Source organism: Pteronotus mesoamericanus, unplaced genomic scaffold, assembly GCF_021234165.1.
Source record: "Pteronotus mesoamericanus isolate MK-2021 breed Mesoamerican mustached bat unplaced genomic scaffold, CSHL_Meso_final contig_73, whole genome shotgun sequence".
NCBI lineage: Eukaryota > Metazoa > Chordata > Mammalia > Chiroptera > Mormoopidae > Pteronotus > Pteronotus mesoamericanus.
In genome coordinates this window covers 4,448,404-4,455,596 of record NW_026555245.1, presented here as the reverse complement: position 1 = coordinate 4,455,596, position 7,193 = coordinate 4,448,404, and positions in this window count along the sequence as shown.

The following is a 7,193-nucleotide window of genomic DNA, read 5'->3' as shown; positions in this document are numbered from 1 at the left end:
ACCTTACAGCCCAAAACCGTTTAAACAGTATCTTCCAATAGAATGAGGAGAGAGATACCCAAGTTTGCGTAGTGATGAAAATTTAGAAGCTTTTTATTTTCTCCTTCGGAAACAAATCTCCATGGATGATATGAAACGTTCACATCTTTGGAAATAGGCTATTTTAAAAAATCAGTAGTTATCTTTAGTTTTTAACAGTAAAGAACCTTGAAATTTTTGGATGATTTGGAACTTACAAGTTTGATAACTGTTCCCCTAGAAAAGCAGAACGTCACCCTCTGGTTTCTTCATTTTGGTAAGAAAAGGGAAATTTAAGGACTTCAGTATGATTACTTTTCCAGAAAAGTCACTAGTAGATCAGTTATTGAATAAATGTAAATCTGTGGACCTGGAATTTTTCCTGTGTACACTCCAGCAGCTCTAAGTTTTGGGAGTCAAAGAAATTGATCAGCTAGAAAATCTAGCAATCTACAAAAGAATCCAGGAAGCTAAACAATTTAGGCCATTTTCTTTCACTAAGGCTTACTGATAAACAGCTTGAACTCCTACCACCTTCAGGATTGAGTTAAAAGTTAGGAGTAGTATAAACAAGAATGAAACATACTTCCTTTTTCTAGAAACTTACTGTTGAGATAAACTTTTGAGTATGTGTGGGGGCAGGGAGCAGGGGGTGTTTTTTTGTTTGTTTGTATGTTTGTTTTATACTTAAGTATGCCTACAAAATACTGGGAATACAAAAAAGGGAGCTCTTGCCCTGACTGGTGTGGCTCAGTGGGTTGAGTGTTGTCTGGCAAAGTGAAAAGGTCAGTGATTGGATTCCAGTCAAGGAATGCCTGGGTTGTGGCCCAGGTCCCTGGCTGGGGGTGTGTGAGAGGCAATTGATCAATGTTTCTCTAGCACATCAATGATTCTCTATCTCCCTCCCTTCCCCTCTCTTTAAAAATAAATAAAATCTTTTTATTTATTTTTTTTAAGTGAGCTCTTTACCTATTCAACATCCTTTCCCTCCTTCCTTTCCAACAGAACCCTGATGTTTGTTCAGAACTCCCTCTTACCCACAGCTGGGGTAGCTCAGCCTCCTCTGCTCCAGGGGTGGTCTGGACTGGTCTAAGGATAATAGCACCCTCTTGCCAGGGACTAGATTTGTTTTTTGGTTTTTTTCTTTTTAATTGTGTTGTTTTTTTTTAAATGATGTTTATTCTATTACAGTTGTCTCAATTTTTCTGCGCCCTCCTCCCATCTCCCTCCTCCCATCTCCCTCCTCCACCCATCTCCCTCCCCCACAACCCCGCTGCTCCCGCAGTCAATTCTCACTCTGTTGTCCATGTCTATGGGTCATTCATACATGCTCTTTGTCTAGTCCCTTCCCCTTCTTTCCACCATTGTCCTCCTTCCCCATCCCTTCTGGTCACTTTGAGTCTGCTCCATGTTTCCATGCCTGTGGTTTATTTAGTTCATTAGTTTATTTTGTTGAATAGATTCCACTTGTAGGTGAGATCATATGGTATTTGTCTTTCACCAACTGGCCTATTTCACTTAGCATAATATTCTCCAGTTCCATCCATGTTGTCCCAAAAGGTGGTTCCTTCTTCTTTTTTTTTTTTTTGCAGATTGATTTTATTTACTTATTTTTTAATGTCAAAATCCGTTATAAAATATTAAAAAATTTATATCCATTATAAAGTCTCAGCAATTAAAATGTGATGCCAGCACAGAAATAATCAAGTAGATCAATGAAATAAAATGAGCATTCTAGAAACAAACATACGCATCTGTCTAAAAATGTAATATATGATTAAACTGATATTTCAAATCAATGGAGAAAGGAAGGCTTATTCAACAAATAAGGTGCATAAACCACTATTACTTGAAATAAAACCAATATAGAGCCCTATTTCTCACATTATACAAAAAATAGGTGAGTTAAAAATCAATATGTAAAATCTAAGGAATATTAGGAGAAAATACAAATTAATATTTTTCTTACCCTAAAATAAAATATTCAAACCCAGAAGCTATAAAGTAAAATATTGGCAAGATGACTGTATCAAACATTTAAGATTATACAGTAATAGACATATTAAAAAAGTTAAAGGACAAGTATTAGAATAGGAAAGTTTTTGCAACACATCTAAAAAAGGGTTAATAGTTTTTTGGGGGATTTTAGGGAAAAAATTGTACAAACATTTAGTAGAAAAATGGGTAAAGAGAACCAAAAGTCATTTAAAGATTTTTCAAAATATTAGAAATAGGCAAGAAATATACAAAAACGGGATTAGTTTCAACAAATAATAAAGGAACAATTAAAATAACACATCATTGTCACAGTCAGATTAATAAGTATTAAAAATATTGGTACTATCAAGTATTGGTGACTGTGAAAGGAACTGAGTATTCATAGACTCCTTTTCTTCATCTTCTTAAAGCAGTCCCTTTAGCATATTTTGCAATGCTGGTTTGGTGGAGGTGTACTCTTTTAACTTTTTGTCTGGGAAACTCCTTATTTCACCTTCCATTTTAATTGAGAGCCTTGCTGGGTAGAGCAGCCTTGGTTGCAGGCCTTTGCTTTTCATGACTTGGAATATTTCTTGTCATTCCCTTCTGGCTTACAGTGTTTCTGTTGAGAAGACACCTGTTAGCTGTATTGGGACTTTCTTATATGTTGCTACCTCTTTCTCTCGCTTCCTTTAGGATTCTCTGTTTCTTTTTGATATTTGCCATTTTAATGATCATGTGTCTTGAAGTGGGCCTTACTGGGTTCCTCTTGAATGGGACCCTCTGTGTTTCCTGGACTTTTGTGACTTTTTCTCTCCTCCAATTAGGGAGGTTTTCCATCATTACTTTTTCAAACAGGTTCTCTATTCCTTGCTCCTCTTCTCCTTCAGGTATCCCTATTATACAGATATTATAATGTTTCAGGTTGTCCTGCATTTCCCTAACTACCTCTTCATTCCTTTTGAATCTTTTTCCTTTTCTTGCTCTTTCTGGGAGCTTTTTTCTACCTTATCTTCTAGCTCGCTGATTCATTCCTCTGTTTCATCTAGCTACTTTTATTCCTTCTACAGTGTTCTTCAATTCAGAAATTGTATTCTTCATTTCCTCTTGTCTCTTACTGATAGTTTCTATGTCCTTTTTCATGCTGATACAGTTTGCAGTAAGTTCTTAGTAGTTTCCCTGTAGTTTTTTGTAATTCTCTCTGAGCTCACTGAGCTCATTGAGCTTCTTTAGAACCATTGTTTTGAACTCAGTATCTGATAGTTTACTTGCCTCTATTTCATTTAGTTCTCTTTCTGGTGATTCCTCCTTTCCCTTTGACTGGGGGGTGGAGGGTTTTTTGTCTTCTCATTATTTGTGAGACTCTTCTTTTTGCTTCTGCTTCTTAAGCTGATCTGTCTTGATTTCCTGACTTTGTGGTGTGAACTTCTATGGTAGGAGGCTGCTGTTTTTTCTTTCTGGATCTCCCTCTGATGATGTCAGATGTTGACCCTGTCTGACTTTAGTCAGTCTGTTTGAGACTTCCAGGAATCTACTGTCTGTGGCTGTCTCCTTCAGTTGTTAATCTAGTCAATCTGCACTCAGTAGTCAGGCTAGGACACCACAGGGCAGGGCAAAGTCCCTCCTGGAGGTGGGGTTATTGGGTCCTCTCACATAGCTGCTGCTCAGGGGAGTGGTCTGCCTGAGGAAGATGGCTGCTGCCATATGGGGAAGGAGTCAGCACCAGGATCCTGTCAGCTACTCTCTCCATTCTCTCCCCAAAGCCTTCGTCTCCTGTCTCTCCTCAAGTATCTCTAGACCACTCTGTGCCCCCTTTAGCCAGGGATATACTATCTGAGGCTGCCACTCTGTACTCAGCTGTCAGGCTTTAGCACCACCAGGCCAGAGCTGCATCCCTCCTGTGGGTGGGGCTCCTGGGTCCTCCTATGCTGCTGTCACTCAAGGGAGTGATCTGCCTGAGCAAGATGGCTGCGGCCGCATGGGGGATGAGTCAGCACTGGGATCTCGCTGGCTATTCTCTCTGTTCTCTCCCCAAAGTCTCCTTCTCCAGTCTCTCCTCAGGTATCTCTAGCCTACTCTGCCTCTGCCTTTGCCAGAGACCAGGGTAAGTGGCTGCAAATAAAAATTTATGCATTGGCCCTTTAAAAGGCTCTTCGCTTCTCCAGCTGCCCATCTCTGGCAGGGAGCAACCCTGCCACTTTTCTCTGCTCTTTGTTATTTGTGTACTTTTTGGGCTCTGGTGCTGTAGGCTGGAGATCCCTTCTTGTGGTTTAGAGCTTGCTCTTCTCAAGGGGATCCAACTGGCTGTTTCAATATCATTCTGGTGCTGCAGTCCGTGGGTGCCCCGCCTGCCTTCTTGAGTCTCTCCTGCACTCCTTAGCAGTTAAGTTGTGCTAAAGCTGATTCTTCTGTCTATCAGAGATTATAAAGCTCCTCTCTTGCTATTGTTCAGTTGTTTGTTACAGGTGATTTTGCCACAATTTAGTTGTAATTCCAGATTGGTCCTAGGAGGAGGTCAGTTGACTTCCATTCACTCTTCCGCCAGCTTGATTTCCTGGATTTGGATCATGCAGGAACGTCACTTCACTCAATGAGTTACAAGGATAGATTTTTCATGATGTTTTCAGAAAAGCTTTTCCAGGAGAACTTTCAGAAGTGATTCACATTCCCACTGGAAATGTTGAGCTTTGATATAAGGCTTGAAATTGCTACAGTGCTTTTGATGGGAGCCAGACTATATGAAGTCAACATATGGGGAAAGCAAAAGAATAGCAGAGAAATGAAACTGGAGTAATAGGATCACATCAACTGTCCAGTCTGTTCTACTTTTGGATCTCCAGTTATGTGAGTTAATCAACTTCCTTATAATTTAAAGCAGTTTGGAGTTGGGTTTTCTATTTTACACGGGTAGCAAATACAGGCATGGTATCTGACATGATCTAATGGGAAAGGCAATCAAATGTCTGGGTAGGACTGTACTTCACACAACAGAAAATCAGACTATGGAGAGGGTACCCTACAGAAAAACAGATTTTATTTATTAAAAAATTGTGCATTTATTCTTACATGTTTAAGCTTCAGTACCTTCAAAGTACTCTCCATTTGAGGCAGTATACCTATCAAGACTTTTCCACTGCTCAGAACAGTTTTTGAACTTGTTGACTTTGATGCCTTTTAGCACTTTTGCTGTTTTTTGTTTCACCTCTTCCACATTGGCAAAATGTTTCCTTTTGAGGACTTTTTTTCATCTGGGGAAACAAAAAAAGTTGCTTTGGACAAGATTGGGTGAATAGGGAGAGTAGGGCATGGGGCTCATGCCATTTTTGGTCAAAAACTGCTGAACACACAGTGCAGTGTAGGCAGGTACACTTATAAATCATCCCCCACGAAATAGCCAAACATGTTGAAAGAGTCTCCCCCTTCCCGGCAAAAAAAAGTCACTGAAGCTGAACACAGCTGCTCATAACACCAGGTGGTACACTGATATAGGTGGGTTCCCAGAGACCTACCAGAGGGAGAAGCCTGAACTACAAAGGGGCCCACCCTCCAGAAGATAATTCTGGGTTTTGGGGGGTTCCTCTCATATAGTGACCAAACAATAGGGGATTGTTTTTCTTGTATTAAATCTAAACGTAGGCACTCCAGGACTAGTACAGCTATTTGTGAATGTCAGCAAGGAACTAGGTTCCTCAGTTTATGTTTCACTATGCCAAACATGTGGCTTTTTTATTTATGGTTGGAAGCTGGCTCTACCCTTATAAGCATTGTGGCCATTAGTGAGGCGGAGGGTGCAGAGAAAATAAAAGCAAAGACCAGTCCTGACCAGTGTGGCTCAGGTGATTGGAGCCTTGTCCCCTAAACAAAAGTTTGCTGGTTCAACTTCTGGTCAGGACACATGCCTAGGTTGCGGGTTCAATCCCCAGTCTGCGTGCATACAATCCCCTCTTGTGGGGCAACCAATCGACGTGTTTCTTTCTCACATTGATGTCCTTCTCCCTCTGCCTTTCTCTCTCCCTTCCCCTTTCTCTAAAAGCAATGAAAAAAAAAAATGTCCTTAGGTAAGCGGAGGGCAGTGGGTTGGGGGAGAAGCAAATGTCAAAGAACACTCCGAGTTATGTTTCTTTTGAAACATAGAGTTTCTTTGCCAGAAGATCTACCCCATAGGCATAGCCTTTTGAAGAGCGTCAAGACCTCTAAACAATCCTGAAGCTTACATTTTAAAGGTTAACAAAGTAGGTAGGCATGATCAATGATGTTGTGTCTCTATCACTTTTCCTCTGCTGAGCAGTATCCAGGTTAATAATGCAGAAGTTCCAAGTTGGTGAATATGTAGAGATTTGAGGGAATGACCTGCTTAGAAAGTGTGGAAGCTTTGCGCCTCTTCCTACATATTTTGCCCCATATGTCTCTTCCATCTGGCTGTTCCTGAATTATATCCTTTTATAATAAACAATTAATCAGCAGGGTTGGGCAAAAGTAGGTTTACAGTTCATATGGAAAATAATACAAGAATCAATTCTGTTTCGTGTACTCACAACTGTAAACCTACTTTTGTTCAACCCTGTTTTCCTTGCTATCTAAAAAAACACAACAAAGTTCTGGAATAAGCCACACAGTCCTTGAGTGGTTTGCTGAGTGCCAATGATATTCCTTTACCAGATTATGCACAAGACTTAAATGTCGTAAAAGAAGTGATCTGACTGATGTTAAAGAGCATTAGTTCCTGCCAGACAAATTCTCTTCACCTCAATGCAAATTGGTGTATGCACTGTTTTACAAATGAGATCTCTTCAAACAATTCTTAACTCACATCTCATTTCAGGATATAATGCAAAATATTGACGTGGTAATCAACTTTTTTATAGCTCAAGATTGCTATGAGCTGGAGCTGGGCTGTCAGTGGAGTGGGTCCTGGAAATCATCAAGCAAGGGGTTGTTGCACTGCCCAAAGACAGGCTGAAGAAATTTCCAGAATTGAAATTCATATACATGAATGAGGAACAGCAGCCCTTCTAGTTACTTTATTTCTAGGAAACAGAAGTAAATAGATTGCCTGGTGTATCTTCTATTAAAGAGAATCACCTGAGCATGTATTACTATCCCTCGCACACTTTGATCTGGAGAATTAGTGCTAGTTGGCAAAAGATCACTCAGCTTCTACTGTAGTGCAAAAAGTGGGGTGAGGGGGTACATAATGA